The following is a 17,124-nucleotide window of genomic DNA, read 5'->3' on the forward strand; positions in this document are numbered from 1 at the left end:
TAGGTAATTATTTATTATTAAATTGGGATTTTATATAAATTATTTATTAATGTTAATTTATAGTATTTTTTAATATATTTTTGTTGAATAGAATTATTTGAATTATTATAGTATTAATATTTTTGTTGATTTTTCTATTATTATATTTTAATTCACTTTAAACATGTTTAAAATATGCTTTCATCTTCATGTGTGGAGGTTATCTACTTGCATATTCAAAGAGTTGTTTTTACCTTTATATGTGGAGGTTATCTATTTGCATATTCAAAAAGTTTTGATGTAGCTTTTGCCTTAAAAAATGACTATTGTGACTCTGATGGTGAGAAAGTAATCTATAAATAGAGTTAAGAGTTATTTAAAATAAATAGGAGATTCTTTCCCATTATCTATGACTAATCTTTGAGAGATTGGGTATACATTACATAACTATCACATAAATAAGAGTTTAATCTTGCATTTAGTGTTTTATCTCCATGGAGGTTCGCTAAACAAAGGGAATACCTCCTCCTATGTGACTTTGATTATCTCTCCCTCTCAAAGGATTGCTAAACATTAAGAATTGAATCTTCATTACTTTAAAGATGCAGTCTTGTCAAATATACCAAAAACATAGTAGGATTCTTTCATTGTGGACAAATTCAAGTACATGTTAGAGGGAAGTATTCCTCTATAGATGGTTAACAAGTTGATCAATAACTACAATCAAATGCTTCAATCTATATATTTAATGATCTCTAGTCATCATCTAAAGAGTTCGAGAATCAAATAAATTCCAACCTAACTTCTAAGTATATAGTAAGCTTGTACTTTAGAGGTTCTATTATTGTAAAATTTGACAATTATGGAAGTTGTGGCAAGGTCTTGGAAGAGGGACCGTCATTTTGGAGCAAAGATAGCCTCTTTTTAAAGGATAGTTTCTAAAATTGAGTCCATCTTCAATGTTTGTCTCTTCAACCCCACTCTAGATTTGAATTTTGAATATCCCCCTACTTATTTTGGGATGAAACAATCTTTCAAAAGCCATCATTAATATATTTGGGATGTATAACAAGATACAAACCAATCAAGGAAGGTTATACACACATGTGCTAAAATTTGCATTGAATTTGACTTGAGCAAGGGTATAGCAATGCATATTTAATTAAATATTTGTGATTTTAACAACCCATCCATTTGATTACAATAATGATACTTTATGTGTATCTATGTGCAAATAGAATACACTTGAAAAACACCTTCCTAACAACAAAATGATTATAAGAAAAATTGAAAAATAACAGCTAATGGGTGGTAGGATTGAATGAAGAATAAAAGATCATGAAAGAAGAGGTGTCCAATTTTAGTCCCAATAAAATATTCTATGACACCCTCCAAGGAGTGTGTTATTAAGAGTGACACAAACATGATCATGGATTACATGCCAAAATCTTATGGGAAAAACAGGAAGCAACATGAATGAGATATTATAGATTTCAAAGAGAGTTCATTTTATTCAATCCAATGGAAGCAAGGGAGTTGGTGCTACTTGAGCCTCCCTAAGCTCTAAATAAATGAGTTGAAAGCAACAAATCTAAAAGAGAAATGCAAAGAAAAGAATATTGAGTTATTAATATGTTGAGAAGTATTTTTAATCATTGGAATTTAGTCTTCAAATCAAAGTGGCCATATAAGAGTTCTACCATTTTCTATTGCACATGTTTAGAGATATTGAATTCTACATGAATTGAAAATTTTTGAGATTTGTGTCCAAGAGACATTTAAATAAAATAAAATAATATAGTTTCTTTGTAATATGATCATTTCTTTGTATATCATTAGGCAAGTTGGCATAGGATTTGTAGGGAGGATATCACAAAGGCCAATGTCATCAAAAAGGTCTATAAATAACTTTGAGAGAGGGTCTTCCTAACCATATGGATCCCAAACTTAAGAACTCCCCAAAGAGAAATTTAAATCTCCCTTGACAGTAATGTAATCTGTTACCGCTCAAACTAGCGAGGGTCCTAAAAGGGGATCCTTGAAGGGTTACTACTAGCCTAAGGGCAACAATGGATCGATAGCCCATTGTCACCTTGGCTAAGGCTCCCTTCTCTTTACAAATTTTCACTGATGGGAGGAGACCCATTATGATAAGGATCACGAAATGGATGGACCAATGATAGGGTGAGGGGTGATCCTAGAAACCTATTCACAAGAGAGGCTCAAATATGTGGCTTGCTTCTCTTGGAAGACAAGATGTAAGGCTCTTTGTGAAGGGCTTGGGGAAAATTTATAGGGTTAGGTTTTAAGTATGTGCCTTATAAAGGAGATCCCTAAGCCCTATAATTCTTGTCGAAACTTGGGTTCCATGTGATCTTTGAAGAATTAACCTTGATAGTGCATGGGACCACATGGGACCAAGTGGACCCGAGGTTCAGTCAAGGGGATAGGATTTAGCAACCAATGATATGCTTGACCTAATTAGGGAGGGGAAAGGGATCAATGAATGAATTTTCAATGAAAGACAATGCAAGGATACCAATGATGTTTCTAGTCTAAGGGAAACCAAGGGAAAGAATTGGTCTTCGAGCTATGGCTTGTGATATCTCAAGATCCCACCATCAAAACCTCATGAAATTTTGGATGGCTTATTGAGGAAACAAATGTATGCATATGTATTGATTGTATCCATATGGTGTCACAATCTCAAAGCTATGTATGGTGAACTCTTATCTAATGGGTATTTGATCCAACCTTGTGAAGGCAGAGGGGCATTAGTCATCATGGTTGATCACATGACTTAGAGGCTTCAAATGTACCTAAATCACATCGTACCTTATATGAGTCATCTACAAATTTGTGAGCATACTTTTCAGATTTATGCATAAACCATGTGAGGGACATCGGTTTGCTGCAAAAAAGAGTCATGAGATACTTAAAGGGGACTCAAGATTATGGGCTTAAGTACACCAAGGTAGATGAATTCTGTCTTATTGCACATTCTAAGTCATACTTCAATGGGGATAAGGAAAACATAATATAAACTTCAGGATATCTCATGAGTCTTGTATCAACAATGGTCTCCTGCACGGGGCTTCACTCAATGAACCTCTCACATATCACATGTGTTCGTGGCATACTAAACGATACCCCTAATTTTATTACATATTTAAAAGCACCTATATAAATCACATTATATAACCCCATTATGAATGAACATGGTATGGTATTGCTCCCCAAATGAAGCCCTAGTGGTCTCCTAAAGGTCACGTAAACAATCAGTTTCGATAGATTCAACAACAAAAGTAGAATATGTGGCATTCGCAGAAGCAACAAAGGAAATTGCATGGCTCAGGAAAATAATTTAAGGCTTGCAAGAGAAACAAGTGAACTCAACTCCTTTACATTTAGATAATACTTGTGCAATCAAGTTGGCCAAGAACCCAAGATTTTGATCGAACCAAGCACATCAATATGAAATATCATTTTATTCGATATCATGTAGAGGCCAAAACTATTCATCCAATACATTATTCTTCGACTAAGCAAATTGTAGATATCTTCACCAAAGCTCTAGGAAGAGAAAAATTCGAAAAGTTCAAAATGATGCTTGGGCTAACAAAAACTCCCTCGAATTAAAGGGGAGAATGTTAGACATTGAAATCCTTCGAGATTATAGTTTAAAATAATTAGATGTAAAATTATGTGAGGTAACGAATAATGGGTTGGGTTTTAATAACTGTATTTTTATGTGATAAATTTGTTATCTCAATGAATGACCATTAGAACTATTCAATCCTCAAAGAGTACAACCTTTCAAACCCATTTCCTTTTTATCTTTCCTAAAAAAATATCCTTGCTTAAATGAAAATGAGCTTTAAAATAAATAAATAAAAAATAAAGCACTCTTTAATAGTCAAAAACTTCAAAAAATAAATTAAAAATACACATAATTTTCCAAAATTCAAATTTTAAAATTTTACATTCTCTTGCACCTTCCTTGTGTGACCACAATATCTCCACAATTTGAGTAAAAGAAAAATAAAATCTATTTATGCAAAATAGAGAGTATAATGATTCTAAATTATTTCCTCCAAAGTTACTAATTTGAATTATTGCCTCTAAATTTATGAATTTGGTCAAATTTTCACAAATCACTAAATCACTATGCAATCCGAATTAAACCACGTGAAGATTTTCAAATTTTTCCCCAATGGGGGAGAGCATTCTATAGTAATTGGATCCCCTTTTCCCCCTCTGCCATTGATTCTTGTATAATCACAATATGAGGGTAGTGAAATTGATTAATCTGTTTATAGCTAAGTTTTTTATAGGGTTGGCTAAGGACTTGTAATTCAAGGATACGATTTTCATTTTGAAAGAGATTCAATGCTTGAAGCTCTAATGTGCAAAATGATATATATATATATTTCTTCATGGAGAAAATTTCAAAATTTGCATATTTATGTTCCATTGACAAAAAGGATTTTCCCCCTCCCTTGGGGACATTTAGATGATCATTGCTATGAGGCCCCAACCCTCTACCAGAGTCTAAAAAGGGGATGTTCGACGAGTCAAAGAAGGGGGAAACAAAAAGGCGAGCAGAGCATCATAAACTGTAACAAGGGGGGAGGCTAAAGAGGAGGAGGGTAGCAGGGAAACAAAAGTAATAGGGAGAGAAGGGGGAATAGAGGGGAGGGAAGGGACGAAGGAGACCATCAAGGAGGAAAGAGAAAACAAGAGTTTTGGGAGAAAAATTAGGTTGTCCCTAAGATCCAAGGGGGAGGAAGTGATTCATGGAAGGACACTAAAGCACAAAAACACAATAAGAGATAGGCAAGGAACTAGAAAAAGGAGGTTGTTGCTTGGGGAGGGAGGGCCCTACTATGAGGTTGGAGGAGCTTGTCTGATAGTTTCTAGCAAACTCGATTGAATTTGAAGATCAGGAGCACTCTTCCGTGCATGACACAAGGGAGAAAAAGAGGCTCTAGATTATGATATTCAAGGAGATGCTTGAATGTGTGGAGTTTTGAGAGGTTTGCCATTGATGCCAAAGAAAGGGTCATTGCTGAATTGGAGGTAACCCTTAATATGTTGCATGTCTCATGAGTCTTATTGAGAAATGTTCAAGCCTTCTTAAAATACTGCCACCAAGGAATTCACTATCCCCTGAAGTTGACTATAATCCCTTGCCTAAAAGAATTCAGGATCACACAATGTGCTAAGCAAAAGCTTCAAGGCTCTCATAATGCGAGGAAGCAATTGCATAGTAAAAATGCAATAGAGTATGAATAGTGTAAACATGTGCGTAGATCAATAAATAATAAACATATGTATGTCTATGTGTTGATTGTATGCATATGGTATCACAATCTCAAAGATGTGTATGGTGAACTCTTATCTAGTGGGTATTTGATTCGACCTAGTGAAGGCAGAGGAGCATTAGTCATCATGGTTGATCACATGACTTAGAGGCTTCAAGTGTCCTTGAAACACTTTGTACCTTACACGAGTCATCTACATTCTTTGCATAGAAGATGACAATTGAGGTAGTGAACACATTATCTGATGATGGTTGGATGTCATTGTCCAAACATGGGTTGGGGGATGTCACTATTTGTATAAAGTCTTTGTCAAATTACATAAACCATATATCATCGTTAAATAGCCTATGTTCAATAGACATGAGCATCTTGAGTGTAAAATCTTCCCTACTTTTACAAGAGGTTTATATGGTAGACATCTTGAAGGAATGATTTTGAATTATTTTGATAAAAAAAAATTGTTTTTTTTTTTTTAAGTATAGTTAAAGGCTTCAACCTAAGAGGATTGATGTCCTCATATTGACCAGGTTGGTGCCTGGATTGGCCTAAGAGGCTTTTTTTCCTCATTCAAGGTTGGTGCCTCGAAGAATTAAAGAACTTATATTACAAGTTGGAGCCCATATTTATAAATGAGAATCAAAGTCCTCACTATATTTAATAAAATTATTATTTTTGTTCTACTTCTTATGTTCTGGCTTAACCTTTTAACTAACATAATATAACAATTGTAAGAAGTATCAATTCACCCCCCAATATTTCCAACAAGGGTTGAGACATATTTGGACATACCAAAGCCCGTGATTATGTTGTTTATGTGATAGATAAGTATTTTCCACCTGTGTGTCCGCTGAGGCCCTCTCTCTGGCACTGTAATTCTATAATGGTTAGTAATGACAGCAAAACTACATGTACAAAATACTTGCAATATGTTTCAACATATATTTTTCTAAGTTGATATTCAGATCTGTCATTAGGTAATGGAGAGATTTTGCACTGATTTTTCAAACTATTTATCATTCATAATTTCAAACCCTCATCAGATAGCCTATATCAACAAGCTCATCTGCTCTCCAAGGTCACCTTCAAATAATTAGGAGGTTGAGAATAATGGAGTGTTCTCCAAATAGATTTTTTGACCTCAGAGTGCAATGTACCAATTGTGCTTTCCACATACTCTCGAGGTGGGACATTCCTTCAACCAATCTAAAAAACTCTTCAAAATAGAAACATGTGCCAAGATGGTAGCTCTCATTTAATAAATCCATATCTAATTATAATGAAGTCATGATAAGATGGTTGTTCCAACTTACACCTCAAGCCTCGAAAATTCTCTTTTTAAATTCAACTCAGCTCATAATCCTCTCAACATTGCCTCAATTATGGTGGATGTTTAAGGGTTTAAAACAGGGCTAGATTGGTGCATTTCTATTCTCAAACCGCTTGATTCATCTTCCAACCTATGCTGAATCCAATGATAAATATTAGCATAATTGATTCCCTCCAAGAAACTCCCATAAAATCACTTAAAGCGAGGCTAGTGCTTTCATTCCCTCCAAAAATCTAACAATTTTGAAAATACATCTCAATTTTTTAATTTATATATTTTACTAAAAATATAGTTATATTATGAAGATAAATTTTTTTTAAATATTTATAATTAATATATATTGAATCAATAAATTTTGATTAACACATTAAATTAAACAAAATAAAATAATTAATAAATATTAAATCAATAGATCCTAATTAACACATTAAAATTATGTAATTATTACATAAATCAAAATCGATTGGGCACTTTTCAAACAATTTGGTGGGAAATTTTCAAATTTCAAGGGGTTCTGGAACAATTTGGTGTTGAAGCATTTTGGGACACTTTTCAACAAATAGATAAACCGTTCGAGGAGCATTAGCTGGTGCACACATTTACAGATAGATGATTAACTCCACTATCCTCGGGGAGTATCGTGGAGCATTAACAGGTGAGGTGATTTTGGAAATAACCCTTCCACACCATAAGACATGTTTACAAGCTAAGCAATTACAGCCATTCCTTCTGCGAGGCCCGATATTCCATGGATTTTGCAAGGGCCGATCTTCCATGGTTTTTGCCTAAAACATGTATTTTTTTCTTCTTCTCAAAAAATAGATCTTTGAATAAATTATCATCTCCAGTAGGTGAAAACGGAAAACATTTCTCCGGTCTCTCCTTGATAAGGATTATGCTTTTTCCATGCAGAAAAGATAGGTGGTAGAACTGCAGGGCACTTCAATCGACAAATTTTCCTTTAAGTTAGATTGAATACACAAGAAATTGCTCCCAATAATGGGAAATGTAATGCTCGAGATAATAACAAGGGTCAAACTAATTGACCCGAAGTTTAACCTTGAAAACTAGGACACCAGACAACTTGAACTTTAACCCTACTTTCGGAACAGGACACCACTCAGAAGGCACACCAGTCTAGATATGCTCTTTAGTAGTCCATGCCAGCCATACTGTCTCTCATACCTGGGACTTCCTTCTTATCCTTCAGAATCACAACAATGATGCACTCTGTTGTGGTTAATAATGAAGACACACTTGCAACATCAACCAAAACAGCTCTGATCACTTTCAGGGGATCAATAATCCCTGCCTTCACCTTATCAATGTATTCACCTTAGTCAGCATCGTAGCCAAGGTCAAGATTATATTGCTCAGTAATTTCCCAACAACCACTGCACCTTCCACACCAGCATTTGCAACAATCATACATGAAAACATCTTCAATCATATATGCAGTTTGACCTTCCTGAGGCAGAGTTCGTCATTTTTTCCTGAGGCAGGGTTTGGACCCTTTCCTGAAGTAATTTGGGCCTTCACTTCCTTATTTTTATGTGATGCCAATTCATGCAGATCTGTAGACTAAATTATAACATCCTTGACAATATCTTAGAGATCGTTTTCTTTCAAAAACAATGTTACCTTGGCTTTTGATGACACCTATCTGGAGGCACCATCTAATTTGTCCTCAAATCTGAGACTTGATGCTACCATCTCTAAGATCTATTTTACAAACTTTTCAGATATGAAAATAAAACAACAAAAATATACCTGCAAGAGTGGTTAGTCCTTCAAGAAAAAATAATGAAACCATCTAACTGCTGGTCTTTGATTCTGGTAGTTGATCTATTGTTGTAAACCCTTGAGGATCTCAATTAGAGATGATCCTCTTATACCATGTAAAATTTTCTAATTCAAGAGGAAAATTGTCCTGTGTTTCTTTCTCAAATAACTCAGATCTTGAATTACTTTAATAACTGAATAAAATTATGAACATGCAACAGTCACACATATAACTGGAAAACCTAAACAGTGGACTCAGAATAGCTTTTCAAGTACACACATAAATCTGTCCTTCAAATCAGCTTATCATTAATGATCAAAACTTACAAGGACAAGTCAAAACTGAGGTTTTTAGCTTCCTGGACACTCAGATTTTCTCTATCTCCTTGCTAGATCCTCAAACCCACACTTTACTGAATTGTTGTACAACACTGTTCAATATGGATTCTGATTTGACCTTGGCTCCTCTCCTGTGCTTTGAATCTGCTCAACTGATCTTTCTCTGATCTCTTGTCTTTTTGATGTCCAAAAATGTTTGCATACAACTTCTCTCATCTTGTTCTATTTATGCTCTCAGACTCTAATTGAGAAAATTAATCTCCCCTATCTTAGCAACTAATCTCTTTAATCCGAGCAACCACCTTTTCTCAAAAATTATGTGTACAGCTAAGATTAGATCAAATACAAATCACTAATATTCCAAAAATATCTAGAATATTTCATTTAGATTTTTAAGAGTTAGGAGATCTAGTGAAATTGATCTTTCACTTTTATTTACTAAGTGAAATTACAAGATGGTATTATTTCACAGTTTTACTAGGTGGTCACCAAAAGTTGTCTTGAACCACTTCTCACACATTCACACCTTACATGTGTAAGAAGTTCCTACATGAGTTACACTTATCGACATACCCTATATACCTTGTACCTAGTTCCAAATCAAAGCAAAGGTCTTAGCAGAATGCGATTTCTCACATGCTGTTGGTCACACTAGCTTCTTTAAGACATATAACAACAAGTGTAATTTCTTTTAGAATGGACTCTAATAAGAGGTGAAAAATATTTGTTGCTTCATATGAGACTTATTAGAGGAATAAAACAGAGACTGTGAGAAGTCCAGGACTAATGTATGCCTTTCCCATTCCGAATAAAAGATGATAATCCATTAACATTGTCTTTAGAAGTTTGCCTCAGGCCGAAGGGAGAATCTCCATCTTTGTTATTTCTAGGGTGCTACTGATAAATTCTCACATGTTGTTGAACTATTCATGCCACATGTTTATAGACTTCGTGGATTTAAGAAAAAATAGTTTGGAGTTAGAAGAGCCAACTAGGTTAAAGAGAAATTTAAGGTTGAATGGCAGCTTTAGGGTAACAAAAATTAGTGGTATTAATTTGAAATTTTAACAAAATAAAGTTTATTGTGTAAAATTGGTTATCCCACATGCAAGAGATAAGTGAGCCTGCCTGAAGGCTTTAGACGGACTCTTAAGCCTGATAAAAAAGTATATTTGGGAATGTTTTCATGTGGGTAATCTGTGAGAAACAGATTCCTAGGTCAAGTGCAGTGTCCATATTCCTCTTGGACGGGCATGGATTCACATCTAAACCTATCTAGAAAATCATTTTGGGGTAATGCTTCAAAAAATGCGCCTCGAGTGGCTACACCATGGATCAAACTTTCATTGGCATAAGGTGTGAATTTTGAGGGGCATTTATTGGCGCAAGGTGTGAAATCGGAGGGGTATTTATTCTGTGAACTCTAAGGGGTATTTATTCTGCCAAAATTGCTCAGGACATGCACCATGGTGCAGAGTTTCATTGGTGTAAGGTGTGAACTTGACGGATATTTATTCTGCCAAAATTTCTCAAGACATACACCCAATCTAATCCCTTTAGATCAAAGTGAGAATGGAACCCTGGTGGACAACAAAACACTTGTTCACCTCACCAGTGAGTCAATCGCCCATTGGCAGGAAAAGCTATTTTATCCTATATATTGTTGAAGCATTTTCTTTTTCATATTAATAAAGGCCTTGTTTTGAGGGTTTTCCACAAATATTTGAATGTTGTTCTTCTTTATTGTCAAATATTCAACATTTTATTCCAAAATTCAGAATTTTGTTTCAGATTTCAGGTATTTCAAAACATTTTTTTTCCCATGGAAAAGTATCATAATTTTCATTATCAAGGAAAATTACATGTTGTAAATGCCATAGGCATATGCAGAAAAGTGACAGTGGTCATCTGAGAACTGTTTTGTATTGTAGAAATTTATACAAAAAACCCAAAGAAGGGTGTGTTGATAGTATCTGATCATATACGTTATTATTTACATATTCAATTTTTTTTTAAATTTCACCCATGGTGATTACTGTTCTGTAGACAAAAAATAAATAACAGAAATAGATAAGTTAGGGCTTGTCAACCCTCTACAGTTCCTGATCCATGTATGGTCTATGGAAATACTAGTAGATCTGTTCTGGTGTGTGCTCCCTGATCAACCATTCCCCTCTAGGATGATGTGTTGCCGCTTTTGAAAGCCGGTTCGCGGGTTCATTGCACTCCCTGTAGATATGAGCACATGAAACATGATCAAAATGTGTTTTTAAAAACAAAACATCATCCAATATGGTTCTTAGTGTATATGCATGGCATGTAGAAATGCAGTTGAACCAGTTAATAACAATCTTGGAGTCCCCATAAACTTGTAAATATCTACAGTTTTTGTTTATAGCAAAATATAAAAGATGACGAAGTGTAAGGAGCTCCGCAAAGTTATTTGTGCCATCTCCCAACCCCATACAAATATGGAAATAATGTGTCTCAGATATATGGAGGATAATGCCACCGCCACAACCCTATTCCTGTGCTAATCCGTCAAAATAGGCCCAAGGGTGCGCTTTGTCTATGACCTCCGGGGTGATGGTTCGAATCTTGGCAACCTATTCATCAACCAGAATTTCCATATAACTGTTACAAATCTTAGGAATAATCAAAGGCCAAACTATATGCTTCCCACGAAATATGTTGTTGTTCCTGCTCATCCATATGTGCCAGCACACCATTAATGGAAGATTTCGGGATCTTGAGTTTGGAGCTTCAGCCCACCACTGGTTCCAGGCATTTAGTATACCATCACCAGCCCAAGTAAGTGATAAATTAAGAGTATGTAACACCTGCGCCCAGACCTGTTGTGTTGTAGGGCAGGAGAGAAAGAGATGGTGATTTGATTCCTCCTCCTCATGACATAATACACACCATGTAGGTCCCTGAAAAGATCATTTTTTGATATTAGTTCCGGTCGGGGTTTTGTCCATAATAATGTTCCACATCAAAAGATGAGTACCCGGCGGGCCTTTTAGCTTCCATATGCTGCTCCACCAGATATCCAAAGAATCAGGTTTATGGCTAGCATGGATAATAGGATATCCATCCTTTGGAGTATAGATCCCCTTTTGTGCAAAACCCCAAATCAGTTTGTCATCCTCATCCCTAAGTCTCACATGGGATTCAATTAAAGTTGTCGAATATCTCCTCCACTCCATATGCCACTGATCTGGTATATCCAGGGCCTCCATTGGTATATGTAGTGGTGTTGTATAGGTTCCTAATCTATGTGATGTTTCCCACTCCATTATGATTTAGGAAGGCAATCAATCCAGGAGGGAGATGGTGTGAGTTGCCGCAACCAATCCATGGATCAGTCCCAATGCGGACAGACATACCATTATCGATCTGCCAAGTAAGACCCCTTCTTATGATGGGAAGGGTATTTATAACAACCCTCCAAATCACTGATATTCCTTTCCTATTCCAAGCAAGTAACGTTAACCAGTCCATGACTGTGCGCGACCATATGTATTTATAGGTAACCACCTCTGACCAAAGGTTGTTGTGCTTCAGGAGAAGCCATCTTGATTTGGCTGCAAGTTCTTGAGCAAAGGCAGAGAGGTTCTTCAGGCCCCAACCTCCCCATTTTTTTGGAATTTCAATTCTACTCCATTTGACCCACACATAGGGTTTTCCCTCCTTGTGACCCTTCCATAATAAGTGGTAGCAAACTCGTTGAATCCATTGTAATATACCTGGGGGATCCAGGCCAGAGACATCTAAAAGACTGGTGTTGCTTCCAGAACTGATTTAATGAGCACCAGTATACCTGCTTTGAAATGTAGACGATGGCTCCAAATATTTAATCTTCTTTCCACCTTGGCAATCAACCAGGTCCAATCTGCAATTTTGTATCCATCTGCTTTTATCCCGAAACCCAAGTACTTTAATCCATCCTCCATTGTCAAGTTTTGGAAGGGGAAGTTTTTGAGTGCATGATAGGTCTCCTGTTGAGTACAAGCTGAGAGATATATAGTGGATTTGGCCCCATTTATTTCCATCCTTGTTGTGGCACAAAAAAGATTCAGCACTTCAGAGAGATTGTTGTTGTCCTGAATGCCTCCATCTAAGAAGATGAGCATGTCATCCACAAAGAGAAAATGTTTTAGAGTGCATTGCTCCATGATCTTGAGACCCTTGAGCCTCCCAGCTCTCTTTTTTTACGTAATCAACCTACTTAAGCCTTCCATCACAATAAGAAAAAGCAATGGGGAGAGAGGACACCCCTGCCTGATTCCTCACTCCGCCTGAAAGGAATGGGAGACTGATCCATTGATTAAGGTTCCAAAGGATACAGATGTAATGCAGGACATTATCCATCTATAAAAACCAGTGGAAAGCCCAGGTGAGTAAGGATCATCTTAAGAATAACTAGCTGACCTTTTCAAAGGCCTTTGAGAGGTCAATCTTGAGCATCACCCCTTTAAGCTTCTTTTGTTTGATGGAGTGTAAGGCCTTGTGTGCTGTGTCGATGGCCTCATGGATTTGTCAATTGTGTCGGAAGGCAAATTGTTCTAAGGAGATGTTGCCCAATAGGATCAACTTGATGCCGTTAGCAATGATCTTCGCAATAATTTTGTATAGGCAATTACATAGGGATATAGGCCTAAATTCATTGAAGGATGGCGGGGAGTTCGTCTTGGGAATGAGGGCTATATAGGTGGAATTTATAGGTTCATACATTCTGCCCGATGAATGACATTCCTCGATCACATCGGGTAGATCTAGTCCAATAATGTCAAAAAACGTAAGATAGAATTCCACGGACCAACCATCTGGCCCCAGACTTTTGTCCTTCTTAAACCACTTCAGGGTGCCCTTCAGTTCCCCCATAGTAACAGGTTTTATGAGATCCTCCACCAAGTTAGGTTCCACAAATCTGGGAAAATGCCCTGCAATGCGAATGATATTAGCTAGAGGTGTGCTCGCTGGGGCTTTGAACAACCGCTTGAAGTGATTGTTACCCAGTCGTGCCAGCTGATTATAAGTTTTAGCAATCAAACCCTGTTCTATAGGCATCTTCTAGATAGTATTGTTAGCTTTCCTTCCATTTGCAAATTTATGGAATAATTTTGTATTGCCATCCCCCGCTTGTAACCAAATTTCCCTACTTCTGAGTCTCCAAGTTTCTTCCCGATCCAGTAGAATCTTTGATCTTTGGGTTTCCAAGTCCACAAGGTGTAGTTTTGCTACTATAGAGGTGTACCCTCTTCCCTTTTCATCTGTTAGAGTGGCCAGCTGATTTTCAATGTCACCAAGGGTATGTTCCTCCTTGGCCTTTCTCCTTTTGGCCCAATCTATGGATAATCACTTGAGTTTGATCAAGTTACTATAGAAACCCTTAGCCTTCCTCTGGACATTTGGTAAGGGACGGGCCTTCCAAAATTCTGAAACCAACCTGAGATATTCAGGGTCCTTTAACCGGGTCGAATTAAACTTAAAAGGAGCCCTAGGTTTTTTGAAGGAGACTGCCACTTCCAGATAAATAGGGGAATGATCCAATATTCTTCTAGTGCCCACCCACTGTCTTTAATTTGTGAGGGAAGTAAGCAGATCTTCATGAATGAGATACCTGTCTAGTCTCCTCCTAAGAGCTGCATCTCCAGTCCTTCTGTTGTGCCAGGTTGGCAGCTTCTTGTTCATAGGGACATCAATAAGACCATGTTGCTCCAAGAGGATGCCGAGCTCATCCGAGAGAGGATCCAGCTGCGAGTGGTGTCCCCAAAATTCTTCATGTCCAATGGAGAAATTAAGATCTCCCCTAGAATAGTGGATTGGTCTATCAAGGGATTCTCAAGGAGCTGCTGCCAGAAATCCAATATACTGTGATTAGGTGCATAAATGTTCATAATACAGATATTTCTACCCAATTCAATTGAAAATATATAGATACCCAGGAAACCCTGACCTCCCCAAGCCAATGTAACCTTGATGGTTCGAGGATTTATCCCGAGAGCTAAACCCCCGGATATCCTAGCAACATCGAGGGCTTGAAAGTGCCACCCTAGCATGATAGTTAGAAGGTTCCTAACAATCAGCTCAAAGCTACCTAGGGTTTCTTGAAGAAAAATAATGTCAGAAGGCTCAAAGCTCAAAAGTCTCTTAAGGGATAATTTTTTAGAGGGACTAGCTAATCCCCTACAGTTGAAGGAGAGCCTCTTCATGGAGGAACATTGCCAAGGTTGTCTGTTACTCTAAGTACCCTTTCAATGGTGTTCTATTTTCCCTGAGCTACATCATCCCCAACAATCTTAATGGCTTTGGACATCTTGGAATGCCTCCCCTGGGTGGGTTTATGCTCAACATTAAAGGGTGTGATACCCAATCCAAGCGAGTAAGAGGTTGCCTGGGGGCAGGAACAGAGGTTGTAGGAATGTGAACTCGAAGTAAATGGGGAAATAGGATTGTGTTGGAACCCATGTCCAAGGACAGCCGGGGGGTGGTGGAAAAGATAGGCAATGGGTGATCAAGTGCACAGGTAATGAGAGAGGTAACCAAACAAGGTGAAGATGCAGATGGTGCCAATGAGAAAAAAATATTGATTAAAATTTAGTGCAGAGGATAAGGAAGAAGAAACTGTACCCGATGTAGGAGCAGCCTCTGCAGTGGACCAGGATCTAGTCATAGGAGGGGAGATTTGCGGCATTTGGGAAGCACTGGATGGCTGAGCAGTGACCCCAGCCACATCCTTTGGACTATCTAGACCTGTGGGTTGCTCATCGACAATCGGGTCTTCCGTCTGGTGATGTTTGGTTCCCTTTGTAGCAACTGGAGTAGTAGGCATGAGCAGTGGGCATTCTTTGAAAATATGTCCAACCTTATGGCATCGTCTACACCTGAATGGAACGCCTTCGTTACCAAGATTTTGTCAGCAAGAGAAATGCCTCCAATATAGGGTAATATTTTCCTCCAGGCCTTCTCTGGTGTCCAAATGAACCATGATGCAAGCCATAGTCATATTCCCTAACGTTTCATAGGACTAATCATGTTCCAAATACGTACCTAGGGCATTGCTTATGCACTTAAAAATTACTGGAGTCCAGTATTGCATCGAAATACCTGGTAATTGAACCCAAATTGGCCCAGCTCCCATCTGTTCCCTCTCAGGATCAAATAAGGGATCCCATCTTTTCAGCAGAATAGGGGCTAATTCGATATCCCAGAATCTATAGAGTATCCAGTCCGTGTACTCTTCCCTGTGGAAACGAAGGGCAAACCATCCTCACGCAAGCACCTGAATGGTGGGTAATTCTTTGAGTAAAGAACCCCAAATCTCTGAGGTCCAGAGACGAAGTCTCTCCACAATATAGTTTCACCCCCGAACTCAGCCCACCAAGACCTTCTTGGCTATATTAACAACTTCCCCCATCGAGAGGTCTTCGCCCAAGGATAGGTTGATGTCCCTGTCGACAACTTTTAGGCACATTCCTTTCCTTAGCTTGTCAGATCTGCGAGCCGTCAAATAGTCCCAAAGATGTCCTCGTATGCCATATTTAACCATCTATGGGGTGGATGGGGTCAATTTAGGGTTTGGTACCAAGGAGCTCAAGCATCCAGAACGGATAGGGGTGCTGGGATATGGGCCACCAGGGCTAACGGTGCTACCGGATAGTGCAGGGACAAGGTAGGTAGCAGTCCCAGGAGGGGGGATGCCATAGGAGGAAGGGTTGTAGGGCGGGGTGAAGATGTGGGGTAGACGGGGCAGCGGCACGTCGAAAGTGGGCGATGGTTGTAGGCAGGTACCGAGGAGATTCAAGGTAGCCGGGGAAAGTGGTGGGTAGTCCAAGCCGGAGGCATCTTCGATGTTGATAGAGGGCAAAGGATGGGGCACAGATGGCCCAGGTCAGTCCAGTGCAGAGCTAGGAGCTGACAGAGGTTGAAGAGATGCGGAAAAGGGACCAGAGCCCGACACGGCATGATGGCGAGACCAAATGACCTCATGGAGTTTGGGGTCCTCGGTATAGTCCACCTCATCCAGGTCCATTGCAACTAACAGGAAAACGGTCAATGGTGGTTACGAACTGCGAGGAAGGCAGGAGGACCACAGGAACGGAAAACGCCAAAGAGCCCACGGGAAGGAGGTAAGGTTGGACAGAGTCTGGCAAGCTATGGAGGTTAGCCCTGACCGTTAGGTGCCTGGCAGTAGTGCCACATTAACTCCATTATCGCCGACCATCAGAGCTCCGCTAGGGTTTCTTTTCCTCTTCGTTTTCCACCATTTTCAAAACAATTATTTGTTTGTGTTCTTGTCTATATTTTTGTTTGGAATAATTTATAAAGATATAACAGTCAAGTGGTTTCATATTTTAGCTGTTTCAT

This window comes from Pinus tabuliformis, chromosome X (genome assembly GCF_031772625.1).
Source record: "Pinus tabuliformis cultivar Carrire ecotype Pingquan chromosome X, CPIR1, whole genome shotgun sequence".
Taxonomy (NCBI): domain Eukaryota; kingdom Viridiplantae; phylum Streptophyta; class Pinopsida; order Pinales; family Pinaceae; genus Pinus; species Pinus tabuliformis.